This window comes from Dermacentor variabilis, unplaced genomic scaffold (genome assembly GCF_050947875.1).
Source record: "Dermacentor variabilis isolate Ectoservices unplaced genomic scaffold, ASM5094787v1 scaffold_14, whole genome shotgun sequence".
NCBI classification, from domain to species: domain Eukaryota; kingdom Metazoa; phylum Arthropoda; class Arachnida; order Ixodida; family Ixodidae; genus Dermacentor; species Dermacentor variabilis.
This window is the reverse complement of record NW_027460302.1, coordinates 10,864,713-10,888,931: the sequence shown is the minus strand read 5'-3', so window position 1 is coordinate 10,888,931 and position 24,219 is coordinate 10,864,713. Positions and strand designations below refer to the sequence as shown.

Below are 24,219 nucleotides of genomic sequence, written 5' to 3'. Positions count from 1 at the left end.
GTAGATAGAGAAACCTTATCCTATGAGCCTTACTTCTGTCAGTCAATCTGTTACATGTTTCGCTCTTATCCAGTGCACATTGCTTGATATCCACTAACGATCTGCTTCAAATGTCGACGAAGTGTCTATTCATCGTGCAGATGGTTTCTTTTTATTTCTTATTCACACAACTAGCGATGGGCAGTAGCGTTACGGCCGTGAGTTTTCCTTTCGAGCAAACCTTTTCAAATTGAAGTTTTCGCTCATGTTCGCGAGATAGCAAATTTAAGTGTTACACCCGCTGCTGTATTTTTCGATTCCATGTGACCTAGATTTAAGCTGCCTCAGGTTGTATTAACGCGCGCAGAGGCTTTTCGAAAAATAGTTGTCACCTGAGAAATCAATGCAGTGTGCCAGTTCTTTTGGAATGGTGCTATTTGTGAAATTGATCATATTTCCCCTAGTCATGCTCAACTACTTACTGGTCAGATGCTTGAACTTCCGAAGAAGTATTTGTAAAGTTTCCCTTCCAACTCAGCGTTGTAACCGACGCTTCTCGGAAGTATGAGTGGTATTTGCCCCTGCAACACTGCCATGAGTTCAAGTTCAAATTGTGCCCACCGACTGTCTATCCGTGTGCCACTAGAAAGCAAAGAACTCATTTCTCAATTGTCGCAACATTTCTTTTTCATTCCATCTTCAAGAAATTTGTTTACTTCTTTTCCTGGTCATTGTGGACTTGCACACATTGAAGTTTCGGATAGTTTGGCAAAAGCATTGCATAGTGGGCCTGTAGCGAGTTCTTTTTGTATTTAGCGCATTGCCCTTCTGACTGGACAAATTAAGTAACTGCATTACAAATATTTAACTTCCTTGGAATGTCTGTTCCATGTGCCTCATAACAGTACACGGTTGAATTTGGCACATATATATGCACCTTCATGTGACCAAGTGTAGGTTTGTATTGCAATGGAAATAAGAACATGAGTGCTTCAATTGTCTTCATCACATTGCTGATGCCTTCAATGTGTGAAAATGGCTTGTAACAATATTGCTGCGTTTCATGTGAGGATATGGAGTAGAATAACTTTCTTCTTTTATGCTGAAGGTATTCACTCCTTTTGCCTGTTGGGCTTCAAATCTTGTAGAAAATGGTGTGAGCAGCCTGGGGTGTGCCTGAAGAGCAATGCTAGTTTGTGCATGATCATATTGTTACTGCTGGGAAGATGACATCTTAGGCACATTTTTTTCATACAATTAACACAAATGTTTCCATCTTTCCCCTTGTGGCTCAATCGTAGTAGACCTGTTCGCTTTTCAGTTACTTTGTTGTTTATTTTTGTTACATATCAGTATTATGTACTATCAAGTTAGTGGGAATATAAAGCTATTTGATGTTGTATTCATGGGGAATCCTAGCCGATCCCTCGTCATGGGTATGTGCCATATGTCACAGGCAACAGTCATTCTAGTCTCTCTTCTTGTGGTAAAAGTATCCCAAAGCCTATTTTGTATGCTTGCAGATGAGTTGAGATTTACACATCAATGCCAGCTCACAAAGCATCTAATACGGCAGTCAGCCAGCCGCCTCCGCAGATGGAGAATTCTGCAGTTTCCAATCATACTGTTTCTGTTGTCCTTGGCAGAGATGTTGATTGTACACAGAGGGAATATATTGTAGGACAATAAAAATAACTTGTCATGACAAGGGCAATATATGGTAGAAATTATAGTAGACTATGACCAGCATTAGCGCAAGCCCTGCGGTATCTAAAAAATGAGTAAAGTGCTGGTTTTCATATGCTATAGCTGCTGTGTGCATTAAGCTCAAAACTCCCTTCTTGGCAAGATAACCCAGGAATGCCCACTCCAAACACTCTTGCACATGCACTTTGACAGCATCTGCTTTGATCTACCTAATTGCATATCAGTAAGGATGGGTCTAGTTCACTAAAGACTGACAATGCTGCATTCGTATGGAACCAAACTGTTCTAGAAAAGTTCTTGAAACCAGTCAAGCAGGTTTTTGAGAACTTTTAATCTGGCAAAATGACAAAATGAAAGTTATTTGAAATAAGTGATGCAATGCTAATGAGGTTTGGGCATGCATTTCAATGTGCTTGGCCTTCATCATCTCTAATCATAGTGAACCTGCCAAATTGGCAAGGATCTTGAATGAATTCTTCACTAAGCCCAACTATTTTGTTGCTGCCCTATATTGTCTCTATAGGAAGAGTGCACAACAAAAATCTTGTGGCTTCCTGTTATCATAACACCCTATAACTTCCTTAGATGTAGGGCCATTTGATATTCACCAATAAATACTTACACAGGATTTAGATGATGCCTTTAAAGATGTGTCCCTCATGCTTACATGTAAAGGAGCACTGACATTAAACTTTTGGACTGAATTTTTTTATATTAATCTGGTTGTTCCAAATGGCAGCTTTTATGACCACACCATGCCACTGAAAGCAGCATGTGCTTTGAGCGATTCTTAATGTGTGCTAAAACTTGCTTCACTAAATAAATTTTCTTATGACTCTTCTCAAACATCTAAATTAAAATTAATTTAATTCTAGTGTTATATAAGTCACAACCACGATACGATTATGAGGCATGCCATAGTTGCGGACTCCGGCTTAACTTTAATCGCCTGAGGTGTTTAACATGCACCCACTCCCCGGTGTGCACCAAGACAGAAAGGAAAGACCAATGTTGTGCTGCATAGTGGTCCTAACATGCTCAGTTTTCAATGACCTAATAATGGCATGGCTTACTCATGAACAACTGCAGCATGCATCATTTGTTTGTGACCTACCATGCAATGTTGTCACCAGATTATGGGGCCACACTGCCTTTGGCACATGTTTAAATGTTGGCGTTAAGGATATATTTGTTGCGCATAGAAGGAATTCGACGTTTTGTAGTGTAGTTAACTGAATGACAGCTACACACGCATAAGAAAAAAATTGTGCCAGGACTACTTAAACTCTGCAGTGTTTGAGTTTGACCAATTCTTGCGATTTTGCACATTTCGGATGACTGAAGGTCATTCATTACAGTTATACCAGCTTTTGTACTTTTTAGACATGCTGTTTGCCCCGGTTTTATACAGTGATCATAGATAGCCACACCACACGATGTCGGTAGAATTCAGAATTTTAGTAAAATGGGGTTGCTCCATGTTGAGGTGCACCAGCATGTCATAGTAAATAGAAGCCAGAAGCAGCAGCATTTTAAGGTATTGTGCCGCACCATGTAAAGTCAAATTATTGTGCCCCCCCCCCCCCACTCTCGCTGGCAAAACCTGCTGGTGAAGCATTGCGAGCAAGCTTTCGAGGTACGCTGCGCTCTTTCCAAAACAGCGTCCGAGGCAGCCATCTATTTTGCCTACAGGACGAAAAGTCCCTGGCCAGGAGTGCATCGAACATACGGAAATAGCTGTCAATTGTGCTGCTGAACTTCTAGAGATTTATAGTTTTGACCTCAGGTTGCAGAACACAGCAATGCTATAGCAAGCAGTGTGGTGAAAGCTGTTTCCCGGCTCTACCACGGCATAGCCAGCACTGCATGCATATACTATACACAAGCATGAGGTTTTAGCAGCAATACTTAACAGTAAATTGTATTTGTACAACTTCACTCTGTCTTTAACACTGCCAGGCTTTAAAATACATGACAAGAGGTCACTGTCTTTCATTTGATGTGTTTATACAAAAAAAGTGTGTGCATGGAAGGGGTTAAGGCTCCTTTGTCAAGCCAAAATGCTTCCTGGCATGATAAAGTGAAGCCTTGTGCATTTCAGTCTGCAGTTGCTCACTGCATTTTCGAAAGTGCAATCAGCACAAAGAGCACAGGAAAACACACAAGCAATGGTTCAGCAATTTATTTGAAACAAATGCAACTTTGTTTTATAAAAAGACCAGATTCCAAAAAGCAACCACATGCTATGCAGACAATACAGCCAACTTATATTAATTGTACAGATGTTAACATGCCCTGCCTTTATATGTGGAAATGTTTCAAGTCTCAAAGTGTGCCCCTACTTTGTAGCTTGCGCGTCCTTGGAACAATGATTCAAACAAATGCTAAATTTAGCACCATTGCCACACTGATAGAAGAAAACTACATATTAAATCTTGGAGAACAGAAAAAGGTGTATAGTAAACTTCCAATAATCTGACTCCGGTTAATTTAATTTTTTCAGTTAATTCGAACCTGGCCAACGCCCATGCATTTCTATGGGATTAAACATTCATCATTTCGATCCTAAAACTGGCATTCGCCGAATAATGCGAACTTGACCAGACCCCAATAATGACCCCTTTTAGTGGCAGCGCATGTCTCAGTAGAGCTTAGGGGACAGTGAATGCATTAAACAAATGTCATCTCTCTGAAATGCCTATTTTTGACCCACCCGAGAAAGATTTTCAAGCAGTAACGGTAGCTGACAATGTCCGGTTGTGGTACTTGCCTGATTCTAACGAACACTTTTTGTTTTCGAAGGACATTGAGAATAAATTGCCTAGCTGTGCAATCGATTGCGAAACTAAAACCGTGGTTGTAGCATTCATATGCTTTACCACATATCATGGATGTATTACAGCGAAGCTGGCTTTAGAAAATCGGCTGCCATTCTAAAAAATGAGGTACGCGTAGGTTTCTACTTTGGTGTGGAGTTAAGTCATTTCTACTTTAGTTTTATACTGTGGACAAATAGAAATTTGATGCACATTCGTTTCAGAGGCGTGTTACTCAAGCACATATTGCCAAATGAATCAACGGTGCTTCAGCAGGTTCTTGCATCTTAATTCGACCCGTCAGTCTCGTGAGGGTAGAATTAATGGAAGTTGATTGTATAAATTGTGTGATGAAGCACCAAGAAAGTTACCTTGCTCAGGTAGTGAAAAAGCATGGAAAAAGTGCTTCACACAACATCCACTGATGTTCTGTTGCAGATGCAAAAGCTGCCTCCTTTATCTGGAACAGAATAAATTCCTTTCGAAGGCAAAATAAAAAACAGAAAGAGAAGTCATCAACGCATTACACATCCATCTTATTCAGTCTTTACAGTGTTGCTACATCACCATTTGCTTAGCCTCCTATGCCAAAAAAAAATTGTCAAAAATAAAATGACCTGATTCCCATGTTTTTCACCATCCAAGCAGTGTTTACTGCCAATTATTACTGCTTTCTGTAACCTCACCTGTAAATACTGTATTTTAACCTGTATGTTAACACTGAGCTATACGATAAGCTTAGTGAAAGTTAAAAAAGAATACTGGATGTTCATTTCTGTTTTTTTAGATATAAGAAGGGGTGCTTAAAAGCGAGCCACATTTGCAAAATGCTTGAATAAACAGCAACTACCCCGGTCATGCGCTAATTGTGGCCATGCTGTCCCTGCAAACTTCTTAATCTCATCCGCCCACCTAACTTTCTTCCGCCCCTGCTACGCTTCCCCTCTCTTGCAATCCAGTCCATAACCCTTAATGACCATCGGTTATCTTCCCTCCTCATTACATGCCCTGCCCATGCCCATTTTTCGTGATTTCAAGTAAGATATCATTAACTCGCATTTGTTCCCTCACCCCAATCTGCTCTCATCTTATCCCCTAACGTTACACCCATCATTCTTCTTTCCATAGCTCGATGTGTCGTCCTCAGTTTAAGTAGAACCCTTTTTGTAAGCCTCCAGGTTTCTGCCCCATAGGTGAGTACTGGTAAGACACACCAGTTATACACTTTTCTCTTCAGGGATAATGGCAACCTGCTGTTCATGATCTGAGAATGCCTGCCAAACGCACCCCAGCCCATTCTTATCCTTCTGATTATTTCGGTCTCATGATCCGGACTCGCGGTCACTGCCTGCCCTAAGTAGATGTATTCCCTTACCACTTCCAGTGCCTCGCTACCTATTGTAAACTGCTGTTCTCTTCCGAGACTGTTAAAAATTACTCGTTTTCTGCAGATTAATTTTCAGACCTACCATTCTGCTTTGCCTCTCCAGGTCAGTGAGCATGCATTGCAATTGGTCCCCTGAGTTACTAAGCAAGGCAATATCATCAGCGAATCGCAAGTAACTAAGGTATTCTCCATTAACTCTTATCCCCAATTCTTCCCAATCCAGGTCTCTAAATACCTCCTGTAAACATGCTGTGAATAGCATAGGAGAGATTGTATCTCCCTGCCTGACGCCTTTCTTTATTGGGATTTTGTTGCTTTCTTTATGGAGGACTACGGTGGCTGTAGAGCCGCTGTAGATATCTTTTAGTATTTTTACATATGGCTCGTCTACACCCCAATTCCATAATGCCTGCATGACTGCTGAGGTTTTGACTGAATCAAACACTTTCTTGTAATCAATGAAAGCTATGTATAAGGGGTGGCATTAAAATTAGATCTTTCGTCTCCTGCGATAGCTTACTGGTATCCTGTCTTACGAAGTTACAACCGACTTCTACTGCACACTCCTTAATGATGCCCATAAGATTTTCGTTCATTGCTTCAACACTAAGGTTCTCTTCCCGAGTTAAAGCCCTATACCTCTTCTGTAGCTTGATCCGAAATTCCTCTATTTTCCCTCTTACCGCTAACTCATTGATCGGCTTCTTATGTACCAGTTTTTTCCATTTCCTCCTCAAGTCTAGGCTAATTCGAGATCTTACCATCCTATGGTCACTGCAGTGCACCTCGCTGAGCACGTACACATCTTGTATGATGCCAGGGTTAGCACAGGGTATGAGGTCTATTTCATTTTTAGTCTCGCCATTAGGGCTCCTTCACGTCCACTTTCAGTCATCCCGCTTGCGGAAGAAGGTATTCATTGTCCACAAATTATTCCATTCTGCAAACTCTACTAATAACTCTCCCCTACTATTCCTAGAACCTTTGCCATATTCCCCCACTGACTTTTCTCCAGCCTGCTTCTTGCCTACCCTGGCATTGAAGTCGCCCATCAGTATAGTGTATTTCGTTTTGACTTCACCTATCGCCAATTCCATGTCTTCATAGAAGCTTTCGACTTCCTGGTTATCATGACTAGATGCAGGGGCGTAGACCTGTATGACCTTCAATTTGTACCTCTTATTAAGTTTCACAGCAAGACCTGCCACCCGCTCGTTAATGCTATACAATTCCTGTATGTTACCAGCTATATCCTTATTAAACAGGAATCCGACTCCTAGTCCTCGTCTCTCCGCTAAGCCCTGGTGGCACAGCATGTACCCGCTTTTTAGCACTGTATATGCTTCATTTGTCCTCCCAACCTCACTGAGCTCTATTATATCCCATTTAATGCCCGCTAATTCCTCCAATAGCACTGTTAGACTCTCCTCACTAGAAAACGTTCTAGCAGTAAACATTGCCAGGTTCAGATTCCAATGGCGGCCTGTCCAGATCCAGAGACCCTTAGCACGCTCTGCTGCATCACAGGTCTGACCGCTGCAATGGTCAGTTGCTTTGTAGCTGCTGGGGACTATTGTTCTATTCATATAAAAGGTTGTGGCCAAGTACTGCACAAAGATGGGCAATCCTGCTCTGGTGAGGGAGTGCATTACCGGTTCTGGTCACCGGGGTCAGGCCACCAGGCCTGTTTATACAGCTGTATCAACATGTGGATTTTTTTTATCCACCAGTGGAAAATTGCATGGCACCAGGATTTGAACCACAGTCCTTTTGCACGTGAGGCAGATGCTCTACCTCTACGCTATCGCATCAGGGCGCATGTAGTAAGTAATTATACAGAAAGCGTTTTATTTACTGTAATTGGAGGTTTGGAGTAGATTAGTTCGACCACTCAAGGAGTGGGAATGGTTCAACTGTCAGAACTCCAACAAAAGGACTGGAATCACATAAACCACAACTCTGAAGGAATGAAGTGGTAATAGAATGGAGCGCCCCCACTCTGCAATTCTGCACCATGCCAATATATCCTGTTCTTGGGCAATGCCAGTGCAGCTCTAGAACCACAAAGACCGCACTACCAGGGCGAAACACATCGAAGGCCCGTCAGCTGCTGCATGAGCACGTGCTGCCAACGAGCAATCCTGCACAACACACACAAACATGCAGTGCACAGACTGGTACCCTACGTAGGGGCTAGGACTCGCGAAAACTATAGTGTTCTCCACAAATGTGACGAGTACCAGGCCGCCGAACTCCTTGCCCTGTGCACGTTGCTGTCTATCTTCATGAGCCTAGATCCTGATGCAACCACTCGTGCCACGCTGCTATTTTCAAAGGCCACCACTAGGTGAAGCGCCAGGGACCGCCCAGGCCAGGGGACATCGGCTTGGTCCGATACACAAACGACAGTAAACTTCGAATTGACAGGACTACGAATTGGATTAGTAAATTCTTAACTAACCGGTACCAATTTGTAACTACTAATTAACTTTCTTCTCTGCGATCGCTAGTAAGATCTGGTGTGCCACAAAGCTCTGTATTGGGACCAATTTTATTCCACCACAAACATGGCTCCACACAATAGTTTTGTTTGAAAACATATGTGAGTGCATATGCTTGTATTGGACAGCGAGAATAATTAAGAGTCAGTAAGCAATGTCAAATACATGCAATCTGGCTTACAAAACAAAAGGAACTGGTCACTATTTAGTAATAGTTTTCCGTTAAACAACTTCACCCTTGAAAAGTTCCTCATTCTACAAAGGTTTATATAGTGAAATATAGAAATATTTGGATGCATTTGAGTTATCACCTGGCCCAAGGAACTTCTAGTGGCAGCCTGTCTCGATCTCGCAATTCCTGGCACTGCCCAATATACAGCATGCCTGACTGCTGCAGTGGTCAAGTGCTCTGCAGCTGTAGGAAACCGAGGGATAAGAGTTGATTGCACAATTTATGGCATTTCCAAATTTTTAACTTAGTACCATCTCTATACTATGTCGACACTATGCCACTAGACCATTGCTCTGCTGCAGTCATCATAATATTAATTACTCATCGTATACACAAGCTATACAACTGTTTAGGCAAAATTTTAAGCTGCGCGAGGAAGACAGGACGTGAACTGAAACATAGACACACACAAAGCACAGGCTTCCAACTGGTTTTATTTTGTGAAAGCAAAGAATATATAAGGTACTTCAATATAGCAAAACAAGGAGCAATTGCAAATAATTTGTGCACGAGGTATTGACAAAAAATATCAAGGCCATGTCTGCATTAAGAGTGCAGGAGAGTCTTAATGTGCCCATCTAAGACTTTAATTCTTTCCTTGAGAATCTCCTCTTGCAGTGCAGGAGCTGCGACAGCAAAAGCTGCCTGCCTTATGAGGAACAGAATAAATTCCTTTCGAAGGCAAACTGAAGAACAGAAAGAGAAGTCATCAAGGCATTCCACATCGCTAAAAGGTGTGACAACTAAGTTAGCTCACCCTCTTGATCTCTATCAAGGAAAGAAATAGAATTCTTAGATGGGCACATTGGGACTCTACTGCGCTCTTATGCACAGGTGGCCTTGCTATTTTTTGTCACTGCCTCGTGCACAATTTCTTTGCGAATGTTCTTTGTTTTGCCATTTTGAAGAACCTTATAAACTCTCTGCCTTCACCAAACAAAGCCAGTCGGAAGTCTACACTTTGTGCATGCATCTATGTTTTTGTTCATGTCCTGTCTTCCTCGCAGAGTTTAAAATTTTGCTGAAGCTACGAACAGACTATCCCAAAACATGCCTTACTTCAGTGTACAGCTGGGCTTGTTGGTAAAGCTACACAATGCAGCTCAAGTGTGTTTCTGCTCTTCCGTGTTCTCATAATGTGGCTCAGCCTTGAGTGCATGTGTAGTTTCAATACTGGCTACTATATTTTAACGACTAATATAATTTCAATCTTCAACTTCCAGCCAGACAGAGTACCTCATACTACATTCTGAACATTGCTGCAGTGTAGCAGGATTTCTGTCTAATGCATTGGCCTCTACCACCAAATGCCTGAGAAATTAAAGATTATGTAGATTCCAAGCACAGTGGGGATTCATGTTACAGGAGGCATACTGCAGGTAAATGGCTACATAGTGTTGGTTCGGGTTCTTCCAAACATTTCAGTGTTGACCAATGTGTTTGTGTATGGTGAGTGATTGCATATATATTATGACACAAGCTTTGTGAGGAGAGTACGAATGCAAAGGCATGGTTTCTTTGCCTCTTTCCTAACACTTTGTGGCGGCTGCAGTTTTGACAAGTGGAAAACTTGGCTTATGCAGTATGCGCAAATGGGTTTGAGACTTTTAAGACCAATTTCCTTGAGGCAAAGTTTAGCATGGAGCCAGTTTTGTCACAAGGAAGTTATTCCTACTCACACATGCTTGTTTTTCTTTTTTTTCATTTAGTTTCAGGTCCACCTAAATTATTGCCGTCACATATAATATGGTAGCATCAATCTTTGTATTAATCATTCGAGTATTGAAATCTAAAAGTTTGCAGCAGTGTAAAAGGACAGGAGGACAAGAGGAGAGAGGAGAAGAGAGGTTGCAGTGTAACAGAAATAGGCAAGCACTAATTGAGCGACAAGACCACTGGACACAGGAAAAGCAGATTTAGCTGAAACACAGCAGCCTGTAAGGAAGATACGGAACATAATTCTTTGTGAAGCTTAGTCTGCATCACAGTTTTATATACCATCGGAGATCATGAACATGCCAGAGGCAAAGCATACTGTTACGGGGATGTTGGGAGTATAGAAAGACTGTATTTACAATATATATTGTCACGTGGTAGTGACGGTTGAGAAGGCAGCAAAACTATGATTGACGAAACAAGCGTTTTATTGGGCGAACTTGTGCCCTCAAAAGAGGCTACACTCAAAGAAGGATGGTAGCAGCGAACACGATCGGCGGTCGTCGAAAATCTGATGAGCGGGTCAAGCGCGTCGGCTTTTATACATCTGTCGTCGAATGTTCCGGAGCATTCACTGGGACCTGCGTGCCTTCCACAATGTTCCACATTATTCGCGTCGCGCACACATGCAATCAGATAACACAAGTTGCGGTGAAAGACAGTGGACGGAACCATCGATAACATTCCAGAAACTTCTTTTACATGCAGGCGCGTCCTGTGCTGTGGGATAACATTTGTTAGGCGGCGAGAAGTGGTCGCCCAATAAAGATAAAGAAGTACACGTGTCAATATACAAGATGAGGCAGAGTAGTTAAGATGGCTGACCACCAACAGCATGCAGCAGGGAGCGTGCTGCGGTCTTCTTCCTCTCTTTTTTCATCCTTCCGTAACAGGACCCCCAGGTGGTGAAGCGCCGTCTCGGCTCACGGTAGGCAAAGAATCGTGAACGAAGTATGGCTTCAGCCGCAAAACATGCACGACGTCAACAGGCGTCAGACTTGAGGATGCATCAAACTGAAGTGGCGAAATCTCATAATTTATGTCGTTAACTTGACTTAGGACTTCATAAGGCCCTGTGTAGTGAGACAGAAGCTTCTGGGAGAGGCCAACCCGACGACATGGTGACCAAAGGAGCATCCAAGCACCTGGTGCGAACTTAACATCGCGATGGCATCAGTCATAACTCTTTTGGTATATGCTGCAGTGCTAATAAACGAGATCGGGTGACTTGACATGCCCTGTGAGCGCGATCGATGACTTCATGAGCATGGTCAGTTGCAACACGTGGCACAGAAGGGATTATGATGTCAAAAAGCAAAGTGGGGTTGCAACCATACAAAAGATAAAAGGGTGAATATCCTGCAGTGTCACGTCGGGACAAGTTATACACAAACGGCACGTAGGCCAGCGTGGTGTCCCAGTCACGGTGATCGTTGGAGACCTACATCGACAGCATCTCTGTGATTGTTCGGTTGAGACATTCCATAAGACCGTTTGTTTGTGGGTGGTAGGCGGTGGACAGCTTATGCTCAGTGGCACAAGAGCGGACGAGGTCGTCGACAACTAGAGACAAGAATGAGCAGCTGCGGTCTGTAATAACTGTCGAGGTGCACCATGGTGGACAATGACGTCGTGGAGGAGAATATCGACGACGTCTGTTGCACAACTAGTCGGCAACGCCTTTGGTATCGCATAGCGTGTCATGTAATCAGTAGCGATGGCAATCGACTTGTTAGCTCTAGTCTTCGTCGGAAAAGTGCCAGGTAAGTCAAGGCCTAAGCGAGAGAACGGTTCACAGGGAACTTCAACTGGATGGAGTCATCCGACAGGTGGTAGGGGAGGTTTCTTCCGGCACTGACACAATTCGCAAGTTGCGACATAACAGTGCACAAAGCAGTAGAGACCTGGCCAGAAGAACCGGCGTTGTACATGATCATATGTATGCAAAACTACAAGGTGTCCCACCGTCGGTGCATCGTGAAGTTGTTCAAAAGCAACAGATTGCAGATGACGAGGACGGCCAAGGAGCAACTCAGGGCCATCAGCATTCATATTGCGGTGGTAGAGGATGCCGTTGCGCGGCAAGAACATGCGGCATGTGCCGTCAGTGCTGTCAGAGTGATTGCACTCCGGCAATGATGGACTGTGAGGACTCGTCGCGTTGTTGTTCGGTGCGCATGTCAGTCATGTCAGTGAAAGCCATCACGCAGGTCACCAGATCATGCACAGAAGGATCAAGTGGATCCACGGGGTGACGAGAGGCAGTTAGTGTCCTTGTGGAGGCATCCAGTCTTGTAATTGCCAATAAATGAAAATTCATGGAGCCACGAAGCCCAGCCACCAAGCCGTCCTGTCAGGTCCCGGAGGGAAGACAGCCGGCAGAGTGCGTGGTGGTCTGTAACGACCGAAAATGTACGGCCGTACAAATATGGCCGGAACTTGACGACAGCCCAAACTAAAGCGAAGCACTCCCACTCGGTGATGGGGTAATTTCTCTCGGCAGGTGACAGCAGGCGGCTGGCGTAAGCTACCACGCACTCCGTACCATTCTGTTGTTAATCGAGAACAACGCCGATGCCATGGCCGCTTGCGCCAGTGTGGACTTTGGTCGGTGCAGATGGATCAAAGTGGGCAAGTATGGGAAGGGTGGTCAGAAACCTGATGAGAGCGGCAAACGCATGAGCCTGCTTTGGGCCCCATGAGAATGGCGTGTTCTTTTTGATCTGTCAAAGGCCGAGCAATGTTGGCAAGGTTTTTGATGAAACGATAAAAGAACACAGGCCGAAGAAGCAGAATGTGGCACAGGGAAACTGCGTATGGCACAAACTTTTTCCGAATCTGGTTGGACACCGGATGCGTCAATGAGGTGCCCCAACACGGTAATCTGATGGCGCCCAAATTGACACTTCGTGGAGTTGGAGGCCAGCTTTTCAGAAGACCGCAATAATGGCAGTGAGTCGGGTAAGGCAGCTGCCCAACATGGGAGAAAAAACAGCTTCGTCAAGGTAACAAAGACAGGTGGTCCATTTGTAGCATCGCAGAAGAGAGTCCATCACAAGTTAAAATGTCGCACGAGCATTGCATAGGCAAAAGGGCATGACTTTGAAATGATATAAGCCATCCGGTGTGATGAAGGCTGTCTTCTCCAACCATTTCATCAACTGAAATCTGCCAGTAGCTGGATCAAAGATCGATGGATGATAAGTATTTAGCTCTGTGCAAGCGGTCCAAGGCGTCATCGATGCATGGTAGTGGGTAGACGTCTTTTCGCGTGATCTCATTTAAGTGGCAATAATCGACGAAAATGTGCCAGGCACCATCTTTCTTTTTTCACACGGACGGCAGGCGTAGGGCTGGCTGATGGCTCGATGACCCCTTTGCGGAGCGTTTTGCCCGCCTCTGATTGGATGGCTCGACGTTCAGCATGCGATGCAGGATACGGACGCTGACAAATAGGATTTGTGTCTCCAGTGTTTATATGATAGTGAACAACAGATGTTCATCCTAAAGGCCTGTTGCCGAAATCAAAGATTCCACTGTACGATTCAAGCAGGAGACGTATGTCCCTGGCCTGTGCAGAGGTGAGGTTAAGTGCAGTCATTTTCGCAAAGTCGTCCGTTAAGGAACTAGAGCTGGGCGCTACGATTGGCACTAATAAACCACTCTCAGAATTCAGACTCTCAATATCAAATTCAGAACCACTAGAAACGCTGTCCAAGAACATGCTGGCCGGAATCACTTGAGGGCACAGGCTGAAATTCAGAAGAGGTAAAACAATGTCATTATTAGTAACCGTGACCAGTTCAAAGCACATCGATGATGGGGCGAATCACATATTCACCATCAGGAACCTGTGGCTGGGCGGTCAAAGTGACGTAAGTAACTGCTTCGGGTGACAGATGCACATCACAAAGCGAGCACAAGTGTGGTGGGGCGGTGCTCGGAGCACCGGCGAGTTGAGGCAGTTCTAACTGAAGAACGCCGGCCGTGCAGTCGAGGAGAGCAGAATGAGTGGATAAAAAGTCAAATCCTAGGATAACGTTGTGAGGAAAGATGTTGCTCACAGTAAAGAGAACAGAAGTAGGGCGGCCAGCTATACTTGCAGTACACATTCCAAGAACGAGCATTCCACCGTCAGCCATATGAAGCACTCGGGCAGCTGCTGGGTGAGGACCTTCTTTAAACGACTACGCAGGCTAGCACTCATCACAGGTATGTGGCCTCCACTGTCGATGAGTGCTTGGACAGCTATGCTGTCTATTTTAATGCCAATTACACTTCTCCTTGTGTGCATAGACAGGGGATTTGCTGCAGCATTAGGCAATGCAGCACCACCTCTGAGGGCTGCATTTCTTAGTTTTACGAACAGATGCGGCAAAACGCCACAGGGGACGAAAGGCGACGTGGCTGTGGCGAACGCGAAGATGGGCGACGTATTTGCGGGTGAACGAGACTGGTGTCCGTGCGGCGATGGTGAGCGACTGTACCACATGTTCCTAGAAGAGTTGGCGCTGTTAGATTCGGCGGTGGGCATAACATTGCGGGCATTTTCATCAAAACGGCTCAGGTTGGTTGGCATGCGAAGTGTTAAGGGCCACGAGTTGTGAAAGTATTGGCGACATGACCAATGTGCCAGCAGGTGAAACATATCGGCTGGTCGTCCGCAGTTCTCTACTCAGTCGGGTTGCGATAACACGGAGAGAAGCGTCGGGGTGGAACAAAAATAGTAGAAGGGCGTTTGTTAGCTCTGGGATTGGCAACAGCACAGACAGAACGTAAGCCAATGTTTTCAAGTTCCTGGTGAATGATGGCTTGTAAGAAGGGGACTGAAAATGTTGTAGCATCAGGGATAGGCGCAGGCGCCATCGCATCCAGTTCACGTCAACGATTCGCACCACATCCTCCGATGGCGACGCAGGCTGCTGTGTGGGTTGATCTTCACACGTTGGCGTTGCAGCAGTAGTGGGAAGTCTGGCGAATGGTTGCAAGACGCATCGGCTTTTGGCGTGCTGGAATTGTCGGCACTCTTTAATGATAACATCAACTGTAGAGCAGCTTTTGCACATGAGCAGATTAAAGGCGTCGTCAGCAACCCTTAAGCACATGCCCGACCTTCTCAGCTTCTGTCATGTCGCGATCGGGTTTGCTTTACGACAAAGTGCCAGCATGTCTTGGATGTACAAGAGATAAGACTCCGTGGGGGATTGGGCACAGGAGGCCTGTTCCTGTTTTGCGTCAATTTTACGGCCGGCTGGTTTGCCAAACAACTCTGTCAACTTCTCTTTGCATTGGTCCCAGCTGGTTAGCTCCTCTTCGTGGTTTTCATACCACACATTCTTTATTCTTTATTTATTCTTTATTCATCAATTACCCCGCAGCGCCCGAAGGCGTTGCAGCAGGGGGGTTACAACATGGAATAAAATACATCTTCGTTCACACAATGCACTTGCTTTTCAGTCAGCCTATTCCACTGCTTAATTGTTCGAACAAAAAATGAGTTGGCATACATGTTCGTCTTGGCAGGGTACTCGAGGATTTTGCAACTATGATCAGTTCGTTTTGAAATGTAATGAGGTTTGTGTAAGTAAATTTCCCTATTAATTCCTGTTTTATTGTAGTAAATTGAATATAGAAATTTTAATCTCAGTTTATTGCGGCGGGCAGAAAGCGATTCCCATCCTAGCTCAGCCTTCATTGCAGTGCAGCTCTCCTTTCTTCCGTACCGCCCCAAGACGAACCTGGCAGCACGGTTTTGTATTTTTTCCAGAGCGGCAATGAAGGTTACCTCGTGGGGGTCCCACACAACACAGCCATATTCTAAGAGTGGTCGAACACAAGTTGTATATGCCATACGTTTTAAATTCGCATGTGAACATCGCAGGTTTCTCTGAATGAAATTCAAAGCTTTACCAGCTTTGGCTATGATACTTTCTACCTGTGGTTTCCACGAACATTCAGACGACAGTAGCACACCTAAATACTTATACGTACTGCCTTGCTTCAATAGTACGTTGTTCAGATGATACTGTGACTGAATTGGTTTCTTCTTTTTAGTAAATGAGAGATGTACACACTTTGTTATGTTCAAAGTCATTTTCCATTTAGTACACCAATCATGAATGATTGTTAGGTCGTTCTGAAGTTCAATTGTATCATTGTGATGGGAAATTTTTTTGTACACTACACAGTCATCCGCAAACAACCGTATAGAAGATGAAATTCCGGCAGAGATATCATTAATGTACACCAAAAATAATAACGGACCCAGAACGGAGCCCTGTGGGACTCCTGACGTAACATTTGCATATTTGGAGCATTTTCCATTCAGTATTACACATTGCCTTCTTTGTGAAAGGTAACATTCAATCCATTTAAAAACAGTTGCATCAATGTGTAGGGTATTAAGTTTAAACAATAAGAGTGAATGTGATACCGTGTCAAAGGCTTTCCGAAAATCCAGGAACACACCGTCTACCTGTCCTCCTGCATCTACGCTGGATATTATGTCATGATAAAACTCAACTAGTTGTGTTGTGCAAGATAGTCCCCTACGAAATCCATGCTGCTCGTTAATTAGTACCTTATGCTTATTTAGATGATTTAGTATTTGTTTGTATAATATATGTTCAAGTATTTTACACGGGATAGACGTAAGTGATATTGGCCTGTAGTTACCAACGTCTTTCTTGGAACCACCTTTATGTATCGGAACAACGTGTGCAATTTTCCAGTCATGGGGTAAAATACCTGTCGATAAAGATTTTTCAAAAATTAAATAAAGGTACATAGAAATCGGCCCCGCGCAACGTTTGAGTACACGTGGAGAAATACCATCCGGACCACTAGATTTACTCTCATCAATATCTTTCAATAGTTTTTCAATTCCATTAATACTAAGCTCAACAGGAAGCATAGGCGAAATATTAGTTGTAGGTTGATGAATATGACAGGTGTGGTTGGGTAAGAATACCGAATGAAAGAAGTTGTTTAGGCAGGCAGCTTTATCTTCGTCTTCCATAATTATCCTACCGTTATAATTTAACTCCTGTATTCCGAAGGAATCTGATCCACACTGTTTTAAGTGCTTCCAAAACATTTTAGGGTTTGATTTCATTTTGTTGCTCAGCTCGTTGAAGTAGTCATCTTTAGCTTTTCCTATTTTTAGATTATATTCGCGGGTAATCGTATGTAGTTTTGTAAAATGAGCAGCTGATTTGCTTTTCTTGAATGCGTTAAATGCCCTCATCCTTTTCTTGATAAGCTTTAGTATATGTGTTGTCACCCATGGCTGTTTGCGCTTTTTAAGCCGTGAAGAATCAACATTGGGGATATGTACACTTACCAGCTCGAGTAACATATCTTTAAAATTGTCCCACATATCGTGCACATTACGCTCCTCAGATAAGCACTCGAAAACAGAAAAGAAATTACGAAGTTTCTCAGAAATTGCATCGTAGTCACCCTTCTCATAAAAGTAGACCCTCCTAGTCGTGGATAACTTCGCACGGTTCTTTTCTTTATGGATAACGGCAACAACAGCCAGATGGTCGCTAATTCCCGGAATGACATTCACATTTCTTATGAAATCCGGCGAGTTACAAAACAGCAAGTCTAACACAGCGCCATTGCGAGTAGGATCGGTGACGTACTGCGTCAGACCAAACGTGTCTACAATATTTTTCATCGCAAAGTTCAGGCGCCCGCCAGAACTTATACACGTATCATTGCACCAAGATAACCCAGGCAGATTAAAATCCCCCCAAGAAGTATCGTCTGAGCTGACGCCTCTGTGAGAATGTCATATAATGTTTGCACTGTGCTGATATCTGAGTTGGGCGAGCGATAAACCACACCAACAATGAACGTGAAATTATCTGATAGGACTATCTTGCACCATACAGACTCCAGTGCATTGCACTTATAATCAATTGCTGAAGACTGTAGTGATGAATGAACAAGCAAAAAGACGCCCCCACCTGCAGTGGGCCTATCTTTGCGATAGACGACGTAGTTTTCTGGAAACACCTCACTATCAGCAATTGAAGGCTTTAACCAAGATTCGGTGCCAAGGACTATGTCAGCGTCAACACTTTCTATCAACCCAGAAAGTTCGGCTGTTTTATTAACGACGCTTCGGCAGTTCACGACGACAGCAACGAGTCGTCGACATCGGTAGTTCTGCTTTTTTCTGGTCTGTCACTGCCTACGCAATGGAACGACCTCTTCTTTGTCTTCATCCCACCTGAAAGCCCTGCCGTTGATAATCAGTTTGTCAAAATTCAGTTTTACTTTATTGTTCTTATCCTCTCTTTTTGCCTTAGCGTATTCCCATAACTTCTTCCTAATACTTCTTGTTTCAGTTGAGTAATCTTCGCCGACGCTGTACTGCGATTCCTTAAATTTTTTAGCATTAAGAAGCACTGCCTGGCGGTCTTTGTACAAGGAAAATTTGACAATAATCGGTCTTTTTCTATTTTCTTTATAGCGTCCTAAGCGGTGTGCCCTTTCCAGAGACCCGAGCTCAATTCCAAGGCTCATTTTACAAATGTTCTTTACCATAGCTTCGGATTCATCCCATGATTCTGAGGGTTTATCTTCAACCCCATAGAAAACAAGATTTTTCCGGCGACTTCTGTTCTCTAGGTCGTTTGTTTTCTTCTGCAAATCTTTTACCTGTTGCATGAGATGCCGTATTATAGCTGCCTGTTCTGTAGCAATCACACTGATGTCCTTTATCTGGTTCTGAGTTTGGCTGAGATTATTTTTCACTTCCATCAGCATGTTCTCATTCCTTTCGAACCTGGCTTCGATGCCGTTTAACTTTGAAATTAAAGTTTCCTGCCCACTGCGCAAACATTGCAGCAGTTCCATCTCCGGTGCGTTAGTAGGCCCCGGATTTAGTTCAACGTCCCCCGCGAGTATTAACAACAAAATCAAGTAGAGCACTCTGTTGGAAAATAAACGGAATCCCTTCAGACGCAATCTGTGCATGCTGCATCCGCGATTTTTGTTACAAACACTTGGCGTGCCGTGTTTGCCGTGCCTCTTAGGTAGAACAACAGGTTAACTAGCACACGCGTGGGGTCCCATCTGTTGATTCCACTCCCACGTTCGTACATAGCCACCCACTTTTCAACATCGGTGCCATTGGTCCCACAGAAAGTTCCAGGATCCTTGGGTTGCGCAACCACAACCTTGGCTATGCCCGATGACAAGGTACAGCAAGATGCTACTTTACCCCCAGATGTCACCTCTTATGACATTTCAAGGCAGCGAGACTGAGACTGCACTGTATTCAGCAGCACTGACAACCATGATGTAGAGGATTGACTTTCCCCCTATGTACAACACATCAGCAGAATAAGAACAAGGAAATGCACCAAACAGGTGCATGGCACTAAACTGGACTCGCTACCTGCTGTATGCAAGAGAGAATGAGGAAGAATGAGCTTCCCATTACTCCTGAGCACCTACCTACAACTGCTTTTATGGGCACAGCATTGAAGCTGCAATTGAGGTAATGCCTAACACCACATGAAATACAAAGCACACTACGTCAACACAGAGAAACCAAAACAATTGCACACACTTCTCACCGAAATAGACACAACACCTGCTTTATTGCATCTGAGCTGAAACGGGTGAATCCCAAACTCTGTGTCACATAACATCTGAAAAAATTAGCTGCTACAAGAGAACCAATGAGATTAATCTGGCGCGCTATGCATGCGCATCTTTAGCCTAATGGGTAAAGAATTGGGCTGCTGCACTAAGGACCCAGATTAACAACCCACCATCAGGCACATTACTATTATTGAGCCTATCTGACTGGATGTATGAAGAAGCCAGGAGACAGCTCATGATAATGCTTTGCATAAGAGACAACGAAGCTGAACCCACGTTTTCTGCCTTGTGCTTGCAATGCTCTACCAAGTGAGCTTCAACGGCAGTTGTCCCAATGTCAAATTTCTTGGATAGCTGCACATATGTACTAAGCATAGCCGTGGGAGTGCTAGGCAGCAGTACTCACAGTTATGATGGCAGACGTGTAGTATCCTTTAAAACACCAACATATCAAAGCACATGATCTTAGAAGCTGACAACTCGCTAATAAACACTCGTTTTCTACCATGAGGCCCCAAGGCACCTGAAATCAAAACATTTGTATCTTATGAGCGAGAAAAATCAGTAGAATCATGCAGCTCAATTTTTTGTTTATAACAAGCATGTGATGGCAACAGACAATGAAGCAACAGTGACTACATAGAAAAATGGGTTAGAGCTGATGACAATCATTGGCAGCTCACACTATAATGCTTTCTCTACAATTTATTGTCTCAAGACATCTGGCAGCAAATCCTCTGGATTCTTCTTCTACTACTTGCAACTGAAATTTTAAATGTGTGTAACACTTCATGGCAACTTAGAACACTTAAATGGTTAAGCATCTCCATATCTTAAATTTGTGGACTAGCTTTGTCTCCTTTCTAGAACAATAACTCTCTGGTGTCATACATCACTCAAACCAACTAATTCTCACTCAAACCACTACTTATTAAATCTACCTTTAGATGAGCAGTACCTGCATTAGACGCAGCTGCATACCCTTTTAGCAAATGGATATACATACCACGCTCAGACTGAGCAAACCAAACAAACCAACAGCAACCAGTGCTTGTGTCCATTTGTCTTCAACAAGGCAGAGACAGGCCAGGTCTCGATAAACACAACAAATATAAGGTGCAGGCAGAGGAAATAAGCAGAAGCTGTAAAGACAGCAGCAAAGTGAAACAAATTAGACAAGCTTGCATACAGTCAGCGATCTGGGCCGAGGACAATGCACAACGTTACTGCCACAATTAGAAGCAAATGCTCCTCATGTAACAAGAAAAAACACGTTTTAGCCGTAAACAGCACGACTACGCGGAGTTGGTTGATATTCTATAAACAGCACATACAACAATTAAAGCAGACACATTACTTGTGTCATCTGTCTCCTTGCTGTTTCTACAATATCGGTCACGGTTGCAAAGCTACGCACATGATCTATGAACGAAAGCAACGGACGTGCATATAAAGCTTGGTGAGCCGATTCATACTAATATATATATGTTTAATTTTGAAAGTTCCCGAAAAGTGATAGTAGCAGCAGCAGTAAAGTGGTTTCGTTTACCAGCTCGCTCACAACGTACGCATTGTATGATTTAACTCCACGGCTCGCAAAGGAGCTACTAAGAAGCTTTAAGTGAAGGAAATACGCTTTCGTTATCTCACTGCAACGAATGATAAGCCTCTGACGCCCATACCGCGGTCAGCAGTGAGAAAGGTAATTAAATGCAGCAATGCGCTGCATGGGTAAATAAGAAGGGCATAGCGTAGTCATCCTATAGAGATGGAGAAAAATAGACTTAAGAACGCGATAAACATCATAGGACGACATCCACGCTAGTTGAGTGCATGCATTTCTGGCGCGTGGAAGATGTCGCTGTTTTTTTTTTTCATTTTTTTACATCGGTGCAACGCGTAGGAACTGCAGTGTTGAAGGCACGAACGAATAAATTATACTGCGATCACTGCGGGACCTGCGACAACCGTTTCGTGTTCCTTCGAATTTCGAGATCACATCGACCACAGCTCGAATGCGCAACCGGTTTTTTACGTGTCACCAAGAGAACGGGTAATCGCACAACACTTACCGTTGCTCCAAGTACGTCGCGGTAGCACCAGCAGCTGGGCAACAAATGTCATCAAACCCTGACCCACCGCTGTGTCCGCAACTTGAAGCTTCTAAGCATTCGCTAAAAACTAAAAGCGGACCACATCCATACGTACGCGCGCGAACGAGACGCAAGCCATGCCGTCTGAGTTCGAGAGTAGTTATTTCATAAAAGCAAAAACAAACAATAATGTGACGTCAAATCCGGTAAAGTCAACTTGTCCTCCTTTCTCACCTTCTCTCAGCAAACGCATGCGCAGCGACCACGGAGCCCTCGGGGGCGATGTTCAGGTCTATAAGTCTCGGTCCTAAATGAGGGGAAATGACGTCTTTTGTTTACTTCGCCTTCTGTGGTTCCGGTAACCGTGTTCGCATGGGTAGCGTGGGTAGTACAGGCGTATTATTTCAATGTTCTTGCGTGTTTTAGGCGACCTTTTTCAACAACTTTGCTGACATTGCTTTCAACAGCGAGGAGAGCCTGTGGAGCAGCCCTATCAACCGGACAGGGCCGTAAAATCTGTTTGAAGTTCGCAGCACATCGTGGTTTGGTTTGTGAATGTTAGAAGGTGTTCGTGTTTCTCAGCGGCGTAATCGACGACAGATTTGGCGTCGAGTGGTGTACACTTTGTTCAGGCTTGTTGTGCGCCGTTCTACGGATGTGTACTGTTAATGAGTGGTGTTGTTTGTGCTTCGGGAAATGGCGCCACGCCGGCGGAATTTGCTTTCTTGTAAAAACATCCGTACCGTCTTTGGCGAGTGCTTTCGGAAACTGCTCGCCTTTTGTGCGTGTGTGTGTGCGCGTGTGCGCGCACGCGCGCGCTTCTGATATGCGTCGAATGCGTAGGAACGTCCGTACAGTCTTTCGTGAGTGCTTTCGGAAACTGCTCGCATTCTGTCTGTGTGCGCGCGCGTGACATTCGTCGTTATTGCGATTTGCAAAGGTGTTTTTCATTTGGTGACTGCGTCCGCGAACGCCAGGATGTGATACACGTTCGTCATTTAAAGGCCCTGCTTCAGTGTAGGGTCACTTACATTTTGGTTGCTTGGAGGTCAGCTTTCAACACATGGCAAGGCATTGCAGTGCGCTTAACCATCATTGGCACACGAACTGCTTTGTCATTTCTCCTTTAAATTCAAATTCAGTTTTGTGTAGTATGTAGGCAGATAATGGTCACCAAGTTGCGACGCTCATCTCGTTTTTTGCCACTGCTGTGCACATATGAGGATTTTTTACTAGGTCAAGCTCTCTTAGCAAGTTGTGAAACACTTAGTGCAAATAATTTTTCACAGCAGTAACTGTGATCATGACCACAATTGATCACATGACATTTTTAGGGATTGTTATTGTTATTACCATATTTTTTTATTTACTTGTGACAAAGTGCGATAAATTTTGACTGCTATTTTGGCTATATGTTCACCAACCTATCACACTGTTTTGTGGTTGTGCTTTTTATTTTTATATGTGGGCATGCATGGCCAGTCTCATGCCTACCTTCTACAATTTGACATAAACAGGCACTAAGATGCTCTTAGAAGATTTGTATTTGACAGTATTGTGGTTGACGCACTTGGCTATTTGGAAAATATGCAGGTTCAAGTTCGCCCATTACTATCTCTGACTGATATCTCTGATGCAAAGCAATATTATTAGGATGTGACAAAGTGCATGCATAATTTGTCACTGATCAAACTGCCTGCAGTAAACTTTGCCAACTCGTCCTTGTTTGAAGTGTTTCCAATGTGCTATAATCACATTGCCAGATTATTTTATTGCGTGCACAAACAAACATATAGCATTTTATTATGAAACCTTGATGGTACCTGACTCCTATATTGCAATAAAATCTTAGGCAGATCTACTCTGAACAAAGGATTCATTCTCTGATGATAGCTTTCGACAATATCATGGTGCTATCCAGTGCCTATTGGCTGGTCGAGGAATGCGTCATGCAAAGGCAGTAGTATGGCCATAAGTGTTCATCCGAGAATATGTCCACAAGTGAAAATCATTGCATCAAAAGTGCCGACACCAGCTTTGATGGGGATGTATATGTGTTCGTTGCATGAAATTCCAGAAGTTGAACTCTGAACATCTTATTTGCTCTGTAGTTTATGCTGGTATATATGTGTCACAATGCTTCAATGTGATCATACCGCACATT

The 24,219-nt window shown here is 43.8% G+C and overlaps 1 long non-coding RNA gene across 2 annotated transcripts; it reads right to left on the bottom strand.

Annotated features, from left to right (window-relative positions):
• Nucleotides 1–3,852: 3,852 nt before the first annotated feature.
• Nucleotides 3,853–22,256, bottom strand: LOC142567840 (uncharacterized). Of its 2 annotated transcripts, none has more exons than XR_012825257.1 (4): nucleotides 22,035–22,256; nucleotides 20,969–21,104; nucleotides 20,369–20,485; nucleotides 3,853–4,962 (listed from the first exon to the last, which is right to left on the bottom strand). It is a non-coding gene; the product is annotated as an uncharacterized LOC142567840 (long non-coding RNA). The 2 variants fall into 2 exon arrangements; XR_012825256.1 differs by lacking the exon at nucleotides 3,853–4,962 and adding an exon at nucleotides 7,660–8,805.
• Nucleotides 22,257–24,219: the final 1,963 nt, after the last annotated feature.